The 13,644-nt window shown below is 39.3% G+C and overlaps 1 protein-coding gene across 3 annotated transcripts in view; it reads right to left on the minus strand.

The window, feature by feature from the left end:
• LOC146808616 (NACHT, LRR and PYD domains-containing protein 12-like) overlaps positions 1-13,644 on the minus strand; it is a 493,486-nt gene that overhangs the window by 76,476 nt on the left and 403,366 nt on the right. The window lies entirely within an intron of this gene.

A 13,644-nucleotide genomic window follows, 5' to 3' on the forward strand; every position in this document is an offset into this window, starting at 1 on the left:
AATCTTGAAGTCACAAGTTGTGCCCAGCAGTGCCCCCTGTGTCCCAGAAGTTGTCATTTGCTTCCCCCCTACAAGCCGTGATTGTGTTAAACGGGGTGTGGTGGTGAAAGAGGCCTCTTGTCATGAGTCTATGAAGTGACAATCCTTGAGAAGGCCTCCCACACAGATCCGCCTCTGAGTGTGATGCAGACATGCACACAACCCTTCAGTGTGACCCTGGCTCATGGTCACCTGTGACATTTCCAGGAAGTGCGGGTGCAAACTGTTCTCCATCTGCTGCTGAGATCCAAGTGCAACATTCAGGACAGAAACCATGTGAGGTAGCTCAGTTGGTTAATGCACGTGTCAGAGTCCTTTGGGCAAGCTGCAGCCATTCATTTGAATGTTGTGTGTTTTCAGAGGCCATGCCGCCGTGGGAGTGGCCCAAAAGGAAGAGGAGTATGGACACGGATTTATTCCCAGCGCTTCCCCCGACAGCTGGGTGCTCTTGTGCACATATGTCCCTCCTGCGGGGCTCTGCAATGCTCTGCTACAGAAAAGAAGCATCAGCTCCTCAGCAGCGACGCGGGGCCACGAGCAGCCCAGGGCCCTGTCCAGGGGAGGGGGACTCCCCCGTCACCCTTCACACGACCATAAGAGGTGCACAGAACTGCTTGAGGGGGGAATTTGTTTACAGTGCAGTGAGGCAGGGTGCAGTGTGACTGCAGTGTGCAGTAGGGCAGAGAGGCTTCAGTTATAAGGATGAAGGGCTGCTGTGGACAGCAGTGCTGGCGGTGTGCTGCAGATGAATGGGAGCAGTGGTGGCAGGCAGCAGAAGTTGTAGTGTGCAGAGAGGCACCAGCAGATGTAGGGCAGCTGTGCTGACAGAGTGTTGAGAGAGGATGCGGATGCAGTGGTCGCAGGAGATGAGTGCTAGCGGTGTGCTGTGGGTGCAGGGGAGCTGGGGAGGCAGACTGCAGAAGTTGTAGTGTGCAGGGGTAAGCCACAGATGTAGGGCAGCTGTACAAACAGGGTGTTGGGAGAGACTGTTGATGCAGTGGTGGCAGGAGGACAGTGCTGGCAGTTTGCTGTGAATGTACAGGAGCAATGGCTCACGTGGGGGGGCTTGCTGGCTGCACAGTGAATGGGGCAGGAACAAATAGTGCCTCTGCAGGACATCTTGCTCTCTAAGGAGCTGTGAAATGGCATAGCATGTGACAGCGGACAGATATTGCGCTCAATCTGTGAGAGTTTGCACAGTTCCCTATCCCTCCTGCATGCAAAGGTGTCTCCAAAGTGCTAAAATATATCTGTTAGTGATATGTGCCGTGTCCCTCAAATACAAGCAACACGCTCAAGTTACTGGACTTTGAAATAATTATTCCATTTGTTTTCCTGGGGTTCGCTGATCAAATATCGGCTCAGGAAATATTGTGATACAAAATTATTGTGACATAAATATTGATGTCAAAAATCCAAACTTGACACGTACCAAATCACCCACTTTAATTTTATAGTTAGAAAAACGATTCTTACAATTTTCTCTTTGCATTTTGTCTTGATATTTTAGTACACGTTCCCGGACAGCTTTAAGATCTAAAAAAGGATCATTACCATCATTAGATTTTAACCATCAAGGCCTGAGCTTCGAACTAGCTTTCCTCCCCCTCAACATTTCAAACGGAGAACAACCAGTTACAGAGTGAGGAGAAGTTCGATATGTGAGCAAAGTGGCTCTCAAGGCTTTCCTCCAGTCTATGTTACTTTTAATAGCTAATTGTATGAATTCTTTTACTACTCTGTTAAACCGTTCAACTTGACCATTGGCCATAGGATTGTAATTAGACACTCTTTTATGGACAATACCACATTTATTTAAAAACAATTCTAGCTCTTTACTAATGAATTGTGGGCCATTATCAGAAACAAGTTCAGCAGGCAAGCCTTCCCTACTAAAAATGCTGTCCAAAAACTCTATGACTTGAGTTGATGTAATTTTGTCTACAATTTTGACTTCTGGCCATTTCGATAAATAATCTACCAAAACTAAAGCAAAGACATTTTTCAGAGGCGTAAGAGACAAAGGGCCAATTATGTCAATACCCAGTTTTTTCCATGGTCCTTGTGAATATTCAATCGGAGAAACACCCACCGATAGGGGTTTAACTGTCTTGTCACTTTTAGAGCAGTGGGCACAATCTCTAACCCATTTGTCTACCATGTTGTCAATACAAGGCCACCAATAAAATTCCCTTAAACGTCTTTTGGTGCAGGACATGCCCATATGTCCTTCATGAGATAAATTGATTAAATTATTTCTGATTCCTTGTGGGGGAACTATTTTATCACCCCTAGTAACAAAGCCATGTGAGAACATAAGTTCATCCTTAATTTTTTTAAATGAACTGATATCTCCATTCAACTTCCTCTCTTCCGGCCAACCAACAAGCAGGTAATTTATCACACTGTTCAGTGTCACATCCTTTGACATTTATTTTTCCCACAATTATTCAGAAATACTATCCAAACCCATACTAGGATTAATATCCTCCATAGTGTAAGCTACGTCACATTCTTCTTTGTCCCTACCTAATTCTGGAACATCAGACAAAGGCAAAGAAAGCTGTGACATACAATCAGCATGTACATTCATTCGGCCAGGAATATACACGACAGAACATTGATATTCTTGCAATTTAGCAGCTAGTCTTGCTAACCGCGCTGTAAGTGTTCTGCCACCTCCAGCCGCTAACATGTTAATTAGGGGTTTATGGTCTGTCCTCAATTGAAATTTTGTTCCCCACAAAAATTGTCTAAAATGTTGGGCAGCCCAAGTACAAGCAAGCAACTCCCTTTTGATCGTGAAGTAGTTGAATTCTGCCCCACGCAGTGACCTAGAGGCATAAGATACTACGAACTCTTCTCCAAAGTTCTTTTGCATCAATACCGCCCCTAAACATGTGCTGCTAGCATCCACAGCCACTATACATTCTCCACCAATCTCAAACGGTCTCAAGAAAGGAGCAGAACTGATATCATTTTTTAGAATTCTAAAGGCTAGGTTCTGTTGCTCACCCCAGATGAATTTCGCATTTTTCTTCAATAATTCACGTAAAGGGAATACTTTCGAAGAATAGTTCTTCACGAATTTACTATAGAACTCAGTTAAACCTAGAAAGGATAACAACTGCTCTTTTGTGGTAGGTGCCAGTGCTTTCTGAACACTTCTTACATGGTCTAATTTAGGTTTGATTCCTTCACTTGATATTTCATGTCCTAAATATTCAACACTACTTTTCCTGAACTTACATTTGGAGAATTTTAGTGTTAGACCTTTCTTTTGTATAGCATCTAAGACCTTTTTTAAATTTAAGTCAAGTTCCTCGTAATCTCTCCCAAAAATTAAGATATCATCTTGAAACGGAATCGCGCCAGGACAATCCTCCAACACCTCTTTCATGATCCTCTGAAAGACTGACGCTGCACTAGCTAACCCAAATGGCATTCTTAGGAATTGGAACATGCCTTCGGGTGTGATAAATGCTGTAAGCGATTTGGACTCCTCGTGTAACACAATTTGGTGATACGCACTAGCCAAATCCACCGTAGAAAACACACATGCACCTGAGAGAGTTGAGATCAACTCATGTATGTTGGGCAAAGGATGTCTGTCGATCCAAATCTCTTTATTTAAGCTGCGTAAATCGACACACAAACGCAGATCCCCATTACTTTTGAGAGAAAGAACCACTGGAGAAACCCATGGGGAATATTCTATTGGTTCAATCACGCTCCTAGACACAAGATCAGCTAATATATCTTTCAATTTTGTGCGGTATGCCAAAGGTACATTGCGGACCCTGTGTCTTACAGGTAATGCGGAGTCTTTAAGGATAATCTTATGTTTGAAATTTATGTATTCTCCAAGAGTATCTTGAAATACTTTAGGATATGATTTTTTATGGTTTGAACAAATGCCTCATCATCTGCAGAAATACTATACACAGGTGGCGAGGCATAAGGATCCAATTTGATCCCCAACTCTTGTTGATGTGGCCATCCTAATATGGATACACCCTTGGTTGCAATATACAATTTACCTTTGCTTTTTTCCCTTTAAATGCTAAATCCACACAAATGAAACCTTCCAGTTCAATTTTGTGTCCTGAATAACTGCCCGGTTTGATATCTGGAGGTAACAATTGTTTTCTGTCCCACAATTTTTTAAACAGATCCTTGCCAATAATAGAGTACCATGCACAAGAATCAATCATCATTAATACCTCTTTCCCATCAATTAATATTGTACCAGATGGAAAACCTTTGCAATTACTCCCAGTCACACAAGAGATACAATGGAATTCATTGAATTCCGTGGAAATATCTTCTTCATCATATGTTACACAATTAACCTTCTGCGTAGACCTGCACATTTTCCCAAAATGGCCTGCTTTCTTGCACTTGACACACATTTTACTCCAAGCAGGACATCCTTTGTAGTTACCTACGTGGTCGAAACTGCCACATCTGTAACATATAACAGGATTTCTTCTATTGTTGAATTTATTATCCTTAAGACTAAAATCCTTTCTATTTGCAAATTGTGGTCTTTTTGTTGTAAATTGGTTTTTAACAAGTGATACCTCAACTACAGGATCTTGTACCTTAGTATTACATATTTGAGGTTGGCCTCTGATTTCATTGACAAATTTTTCAGATTGTTCAATGCCTTTGGCAATATTCACTACAGCACTTAAAGACGATTCAGTACCTAACCACAATCGTTCTTGTATTTTCTTGCTTTTTGTCTTCATCATTATTTGATCTCTTTACACTTGCTCATAATTAATGGTATCAAACGCACATGAGCCTGCTAATGAACGTAAAGCAGATACATAACCTTCAATTGACTCATCCTCTTTTTGTGCGCGGGAGTAAAATTTAAATCTTTCCATTACAACATTCGTTTTCTTCCCAAACCTGATACTCATTTTTTTAACTGCAACTTCGAAAACATTTACGCCTTCTGTACTCTCTAAGGGAGGTAAATTATCAAACTCTTTAACCCCCTGGCCCCCTAAACAATGTCTCAAAAGGTCTAATTTACTTTTGGGGGTACAGCCATCCTCTTCTAAAACTTTTACATAGGCTATAAACATGGGGGTACCATAGATCTCATTCCATTTTAGGCTCGCCAGCAGAGGGTAAAAAATGTGGGGGTGCTGAAATATTTGACATGGTAAAATGAGAACAATTCCCTTACAATAATTGAGTTATAAAACTATATAGTTGTATACATGCAGTTGAACTTTAAAATGTTGAAAAGAAATTTTGTGCAAACTTATTATTGCACCCACGCAAATATTTTTCTTCTACTCATTTGGCAAACATGAAATATACCCTGGAGAGGCACAGTAATGAGAAAACAACCAAAAAAACAAAAAAGGAACCAAAAAAAAAAACTGTCTTTACATGAGCGGTGTGCGACTCACCGAAATGCTCGCCTTTCCTTTCTTCTTGAGTAGCGTGAAAATGCGCTTTAAAATAGTCCTTAAAATAGTACAGTAACCGCGCTAGTGGTTGAGTTCCCCACTAAATATGGCCGCCGACAACGTGTGATGTCATCGCGTTCCCGACATGCTCCGTGCGTTTTCAGCGCGATTCAGCGTCATTCAATGGTGAGCGTGGAAGTACGGAGAGACCGAATCTTGGTGTGAACTTCCAAAGTCTGGTAAAAGTAAGTTGTATACTTTTGAATTTCTTTACAGAAATGCGCGATCCAGCTCAAAACAAAAACATGTTCAAAACACTGCCAATCCTGGAGCAAACACGCCACAAAAATGTTTGTCACTGGCCACAAATGCGCTCGTAATCCGCAGTCGCTCTCAGGCTCCACTACTGCCTCGCCCAACTGGACTCCGGCGCTAGGCACAGCCGACGATCTTCTCGTCCGCCACTCGCACGGCAAACTGGGCTCACCGAACTCAGCCGCAAACACAGCCGCAGGTGCAATCACAGCACAACTTCTTGATCCAGCCACCGGTGCGTGTGCATTCACACATTCACGCACTTAAAAGTAAATAAATTCTTGATACCTTAAGTTTTTCCTTCAAGTGAACGCTGTTCTCTCTTGATCCCGCTTGTCGCCAATATGATGTAAGTAGAGGTGAAGCCAAATCGGGTTTCCACATATGTTTATTCCATGTGAGAGAGAACAGCTTAGACAACCACAACCAAGTAGTACATAGCCGAGTCTAACCGCCCGTCGCGAGTGGAACCTGGAACCCCACAAGACTCATAACATTCTATAATGAGAATACTACATCTTTGTCAGTTGTTGTGTAAACTGCTGCACCAGTTGGTTACTAGCTACGTGAAAGTCTATATTAGTTATTGATTAGTTAACTGAGTATTTGTATGAAAGAGTGAATGTGTCTGTGGTTCGGTGGGGGGTGTGTGACTGCCCAAAGATGTGTGAATAGTTGATTCAGTAGGTATATGAGGTTAAGACTGCATGTTATAACTATTGTTTGGGTGAGTGAATATCTTTATGGGTGTGGTGTTGAGCAAATATATCTCTCAATGGTACATGTCCAACAAAGTAGAAAAATAAAAGGCAGTGTATGTAACAGTTGTTGTATATAAATAAGTATACATAACACTCAAAGATTTTATGAGTGACTGTATGGGTGGCGTTTTTAAGTGTGTAGCTGACTAAATGTAAGTATGATCCATTGTTTGCATAAGTGAGTAGGATAACTGCATAAGTGAATAGGATGTGTGCGGGTGTGTAATGTCGATATAGGTGTTTAAGTATATTTGATAGTGTTCTATTAATCTTTGTCAGCATGTATGAATGAATTTATAGGTAAGTGTTTAGATGTGTGTGTAGATCTAGGAATCACTGAGTGGGTTTTTAGAAACTTATATTGGTGTGTCAATGGATTCAAATATGGTACTCTGTATTTTAGAGTGGGTGTATCAAAGGTTATATTTAGGTGTGAGGAGGTGCATCAGATTTTCACGTGGATGATGTCATCAGTGATGTCATTTGATATGTCATCAGTGATGTCACTGACCATGTCATGAATGATGTAATATGTGACATCATCAGCAGTGGATTGCGGGCGCGCGAGTTATAGTTAGTAGAACTAACTATAACGGAGGAATTTCTATGGTTATGAAATATCCAGCTAACTATAACACCACTGAAACCTATGGTTTTTTCAGTGAATTTCTAAGGTTTTTTAAATGCTAATTCCTAACTATAACGCCCCTGAAACCTATGTTTTTTTCAGTGAATTTCAAAGGTTTTTTAAAAGGTAATGCCTATCTATAACATATCTCTAACCTATGGTTTTTGACTGAATTTCAAAGGTTTTTAAAATCATAATTTTTAAATGTATTAATTGTTATATTTAATTTTTTTAAGCTTCTTTTTTTTTACATAATTTCTTTTTTTTAAATCACATAACATGTTTTTAATGTAAAATTAAAAAATATATATTTAAACTCTTTTTTTTATATATTTTTAAAAATATATTTTTAATATTTTTTTATTCTTTTTTTTTTTATTCTTTTTTGGAAGTCGCGCACCCAATGCATACCGTTCTCGAACAATGCGTGGAACCTAGCCGCCACTTTACGATTGTTGTTCAGGATCCGCATAGGGTGTGCGATGGGTGTGTATTTTCCTGCGCGATTGCTATGTGACCCGTACGTGACTTCAGGCGCCTACGCGACACATACGTTGTACGTTACACAACGCTCTCGCTCTTCCACGTGACGTCATATAGGTATTTGACGTGGTGGGTGCGCGAATCCTGCTAAATTTTTTAATGTCAAAAAAGATATATGTATGTATTTAATATAAATATTAAGGCAAGACATAATCTGAGCTAATCATAAAAATAATATATTTTTATTTTTGATAAACCTATATTACTTTTTAATGCGATTTCGCGAAGTCGTGCTGGGTGTGTGCTGCCTATGCGCAGGGTGCGCGGACCCCATGTGACCTGAAAAAAAGAGATTTGATAGGTTCATTAGACTTCCTATTCTAACTATTGAAGGACCCCACCCATTTCAATCATCCTTCTTAGACCTTCTTTGGAGGAGCATCTCTGTTCTTTGAAGAATCTTTTTTTTGCTAAGTGGACACTTAGTATTGATTTGTTTTCTAAAACAATGGCTTCAGGACAGCAGCCATCACCTCAATCTGAGCATTCATCTGATGATGAATTTGTGGCTGAACCTCCACGCCCTGAGAGGTACACCTCTATTGTTTGGAAAAAAAATTAATTTCCAGAGGGACAAAATAAAACAAATGCCACCAAAGTGACAAGCAAAATCTGCCAAAGAGTCCTGTCACGCGGTGATCCCACGAAAAAGTACTCTTGCGGGACTGCAAGCATGATGAAACATCTAAAGACTGCATCCTGTCAACCTGGCACGTGAGAAGTGTCAAAGAATGCGAGTTATTCCACCACCTGCAGTACCGAGTACTTCCAGGACGTCTGCTTCTACTGAAGATCTGGACATACGTCCACAATTTGCCACCCTAAAGGTGCACTGCATGAAGTGCAACAAATTACTGTGTTGTGGAGAGCAGTCCATCGATTTAATTTGCCGGTGGCAAGAAAACCATCGGTGTTAGAGGTTTTTTTTTCCCTGAAGTTCATTGTTTTGTTAATCCAGTTCTCTTTTTTTCCCTTTTGAAAAAAAACACAAATATAAAACAAAAAAAACAAAAAAATTGTTCTTTTCACAACACACTTCTCTGGTTAAAAAAGAGCTATATTTGTATGATAGTGTGTGAAAGTTTAGATGAATTTATGTGTAGTGCATAATTGATTGAAAGAATGTATTAGTAGCGTATGGTGAATGTATAAGTGCAGAACTATGAGGAAGTGCTGCAGCATGACACTGTAAGCTCTTTAGCTGCAGTGTGCTGTGGTTCTTCCGAAGCACAGGGATGCAACATATGTAAATAAATATGTTGCAAGTCTATGCTTCCCTCTGCACTGCTGCTTAAACTGCACCATGGTGCAAGGATATATGTTTCATGTGGAGTTTTTTTGTGCAGGAAGACACACCTTCCTGCAGAAAAACAATCAGTAAAGGCATTTTTCTCCTTCAATGTATGCTGAGCATTGTAGCATATATTGAAAGAGAAAAAATAAGGAGAAATGAAAACAATTCTTCTTGTTGTGCCTTGTTACACCAATTGGAGGATGGTGCAGCATTCATACACATGTCCAGATTTATGATTTCTGATAAATCTGGAGATATGTCTTGTTCTATGAGTGTTCTGTGCAATCACGCACAGCAACACCTACAGAACGCCCTTTCAACACAAAGTGGTGTGTATGATGACGTCGAATTTACATGGAGAAGAAAAGGTACACAGAGTGCCTTTTCCTCTCTTTGTAAATATGAAAGAGTGTCTTGCGCTATAAGTATGTTACAAAAAGTGACATATTTTTGGCACAGGATGCTTCTAAAATTGCCCTATAAGTGGTTAGGGATTGGCAGACTATTACAATAAGAACATTTTGGTAGTACATGGTTTGAAAAATTGCACGAGAATGATAGGCGGTAAGCACAGACTATTGTCTCCAAAGATGCTCAAAGAAGAATGATTGAAAAGATAGCGGTCCTTCAATAGATACAATGGGAAATATTATGAACCAGTCAAATCTTTTTTTTTAAGGTCACATGATATCCTATGACAGGGCGATTCAAACCTACATAGGTATAAACTTGCTGTTTTGAAGACTGTATTAATACTTTAATCCTTTTTGCAGATCTTTTTGCAAAGTATATAAAGAAATTAACTTGGCCTAGGGTTGGGTGTGGGTACGCTCCATACATACACGGGTGGGGGTGCGCTCCGTACATATGGGGCTGGGGGGTGTTCGGAGCGTACATACGGGGGCTGGGGGGGTGTTCGCTGCGTACATACGGGGGCTGGGGGGGTGTTCGGTGCGTATGCGGGCACATGTCTCCATGGTTGCTATTGGAGTTCGCTCCGGACAGTGTTTTTTCCATACGGTTGTACAATCGGACGGCGGGCACGGATCGTACTTGCGCGGTCGGACTTCATTTTTCCGACTCGTACGTAAAATCGTCCGGGGGTGTGTCGGACACAATTTCCGACCCGAGGACGTGTGGGGGAATTTTCCGAATGCGATTCGTATGGACTTTTTCCCATACGAATCGTACTTGGCAGTTTGTACGGCGCTTGTACGATTTGTATGGAAAAAAAACCGGATACGATTCGTACGGGTAAAATTTTTAACGGATCGGAATCGGCACCTGAATCCTTGAGATTTATGAATAGTCACTGCATATGCCAAAGAAAGAGGAAACTGTTTTCTACATACATACAAATCTTTAACAAGCAAAAAACGAGCAGAACAACGAGCAATTTGTTTCACTTCTTCAATCTGATCAAATTTGATTTTTAAACATTCAATTCCATCTTTTTTTTGATGATTCACAAAATCAACAACTTTTCCCATTGCTCCATTCACTAACCCTTTTTCCACATCCAAATTACGCTGCGAAATAACCCGACAGTTTACACATACATAAAAATTATTTTCTAAACCTGCAGTTTTAGAAATAGATTTTTCTAAAGAATCCAATTTTGTTTTAAATTTTTCAGTCAAAATAATAGTAATTCCTTCATGCTCTATTTTATCAATGGCTTCCATTTTTATTATTTCTTCATTTTCTAGCTTCAAAAGTTCTTCATTGAAAATAGAGCTCTCGCGCACTGTTGGCATTAAGCAGATTATAGAATTATTTTCTCCAACTTTTTCATATATTTTTTCAGGAAGTATATATTCATTTGGAAACAAGTTAGTAAGTAGTCGACTTTGCAAAGCTTGTTTGCCATGTTCTGTCAGTACTCCAATTCTTATATCTTTAAGAATAGTTCCATATTCAGCATCATTTGCCTGTCACATATTTTTAGTGAGTTCTTTGTACTCAAAATATGACCAAATGTTAACGTTTCCAACACTTCCCAAGGACTTTTTGGTGTCTTCATGTGTAAGTGTTTTAAATACTGGTTGTCCTTTTACGGGTTTAAGTTGCAGTAGATCTCTCAAAACGATGAGATGTTTTCCTCCAAATAACACATCGTACTCTGTTTTAAGAATTTGCTGCATTCTTAAATGCACAAAAGCAAGCATTAAGTTTGAGACCATGCGTACGTCATCAATAATCAGAAGTTTCATTTTCTTTAGCACTCTTGAAACTTCATAACCAGCTTCTCCAGGGAGCTTGTGATATTCCAATTTGTTTTCATGCTCCATCGGTAGCATAAGTAAACAATGCAATGTAATTCCTTTAATGTTGTGTGCTGCCAACCCAGTTGGAGCAGTTACAACACAAGACAAATGTGAGTATGTTGTTTTCTGTAGATAACTGGTGATTACTTTAATTAAGAAACTTTTTCCTGTTCCAGCTTGTCCACTCACATACATTCGTATAGGTTGAAATGAGGTGCGTGTGCATTCTTTCTTTTCATGAAGAAATCCATGGTCGATTTGGAACTGTCCCTAGCAATCTCAGCTGCAATAGTAGCTTCTTGATCAATTTCATTGTTCAACATTTTCACATAGTTTGCAAAAACAGTACATTCTATGGTATCTTTACAAGCATTGAAGGAATCTTCATAACTGTGCAAATCTCCAAGTAATTCCAATTCTGAACGCCACGGTTTGAAGGAGTGGTTGTGTTTTGAACAGTTGCAAAAGTGCTAAATAGTAAAATTCCCTTTTATCAGGAGTGTCGCAACTCAGTTTCCTGTGATTAATTAAATTGCCTTTCCTGTGTTTCACCAAACATCCTTCTGAACCAATCACTGCATATTTTCCATCATTGATGTTTTCTGTAGTATTCTGTTTAAAAGTGTAGTTTTGAAGCATTTCATAGAGATATATGTTCTCAAGATGATGACTTCTATTTGGATAATATGTGTTCAACATATTGGGTTTAAGAATATCTGTACATTCTGGTTCATTTAATGCTAAATATTCAATTTCTTGTACAGATTTAAGTACTCGATTTCGTGTTGCAGCAAGACCTAGACTCAACCAAATGATTCTTCAAGATTTGGAGTATAAACTTGCAGATGATAACCGATCCGAGCATTCAAACGCTCCAATTTTCTCGATTGGATAACATCTTCAAACTGAAACTGTGTAATTTCTTACTTAGACTCTTCTCGTGAGAAATCTCTTCCCACATTTCTTTTAATTCCGTCTTTTCTGATTTTGTAATGTAGGATGTTACATACCGAGCAACAGCAATGGAATTTTCCGCTATGTACTGAATATCCATGTTAGCATTCCACATAGAGAGAATAACCGGATTGTAATCATTTATGTATTTTGATTCTTCACAATTTCTCAAATTGTAGGAATTTTTTGGAGACTTTCTAGTGATAGTATGTCTCACTGCTGACATAAAACTGTTTACTCTTCCTTTTGATATTACAGGACGTGGAAATCCAAAACGACATTTGGTAAAAAACTTTTCCTTAGACTTGTACTTTCGTAGACAGTATTTTCCACATCAATGGCTTTGGAATCGTAAGACTAGTTGCCTTAAGTTGTTTTCTTCTGTGCTTTTGAGTATGGCACATGTGGCATATTCTTCAATGAACGACAAAACAGTATCAACAGAATCAGTTCCGAATTTGGGGGCATCTTTGATCCATATGAGCACATGTATGTGAGGAGCACCTCGAGCTTGATACTCCTTTCTCCAAAAGAAATCCACAACTTCTGCAAGAGGAGGATTCTTTTTATTGTAGATAAAAGACATCATAGCTTCAAATCTATGATTGAAATACCTGCATACATTAACAGGATCCAAAGAGCACAATTCTCCAAGTGTCTTGTATTCAATATTTTTTATATTCGAATTTGCCTCTCGAAGAAATTCAAGTAAATCATCCCAAGTGTATTCAGCACAGCTTAGGGTAAGGAACCACGTAGGAGTTCCTAAGTTCCTTAGCATACATTTAAGTTCTCCATGACGACGGTACCAATATTCTTTAGTCCCACGATGACATGCTATCAGATTAATCAACTGAGATTCTAAATGATCATCTCTTTGATGTACTTTATCAATAAATTCCTTTTCAGAAACATTTTGAAGATGTACTCCTGTTTTCAATATGTGATTCACTGCAAATGAAAGTCCAGACAAGTCACTCTCAAACAAAAGATGAAATATATATGGGATACATTGTCGAAATTTTGGATCTTCTGCATACAATCTTGTTGTGCGATATTCAGATGCAGGAATCTGCACAGGTCGTTCATCATATTGTCCAACTTTTCCTGTTGGGAACAACTGTGGAAAACAACGAGCTTTCAAGCTTTTTTCCCAAACACTCATGGGACTTCCTGTTGCTTTTTTCATTTGGAACAACTCAATCGTATTCCCCATCACTTCTTTGGAATGAAGTGGATGTACACTGTAATGTTCATAGATTTCTTCACTTCTGGACATGTCCACTTTTTCAATTTGTTCACTTGACATTTCAGTATCTTCTGTTGAAAGTAATTATTTTTCTCCCACATACACATTGTTTTTAATCAGATACAATGTTGCCTTCTGCACTTTCCTAACATCCACTAACTC

This window comes from Triturus cristatus, chromosome 8, assembly GCF_964204655.1.
Source record: "Triturus cristatus chromosome 8, aTriCri1.1, whole genome shotgun sequence".
In the NCBI taxonomy this organism is placed as follows: domain Eukaryota; kingdom Metazoa; phylum Chordata; class Amphibia; order Caudata; family Salamandridae; genus Triturus; species Triturus cristatus.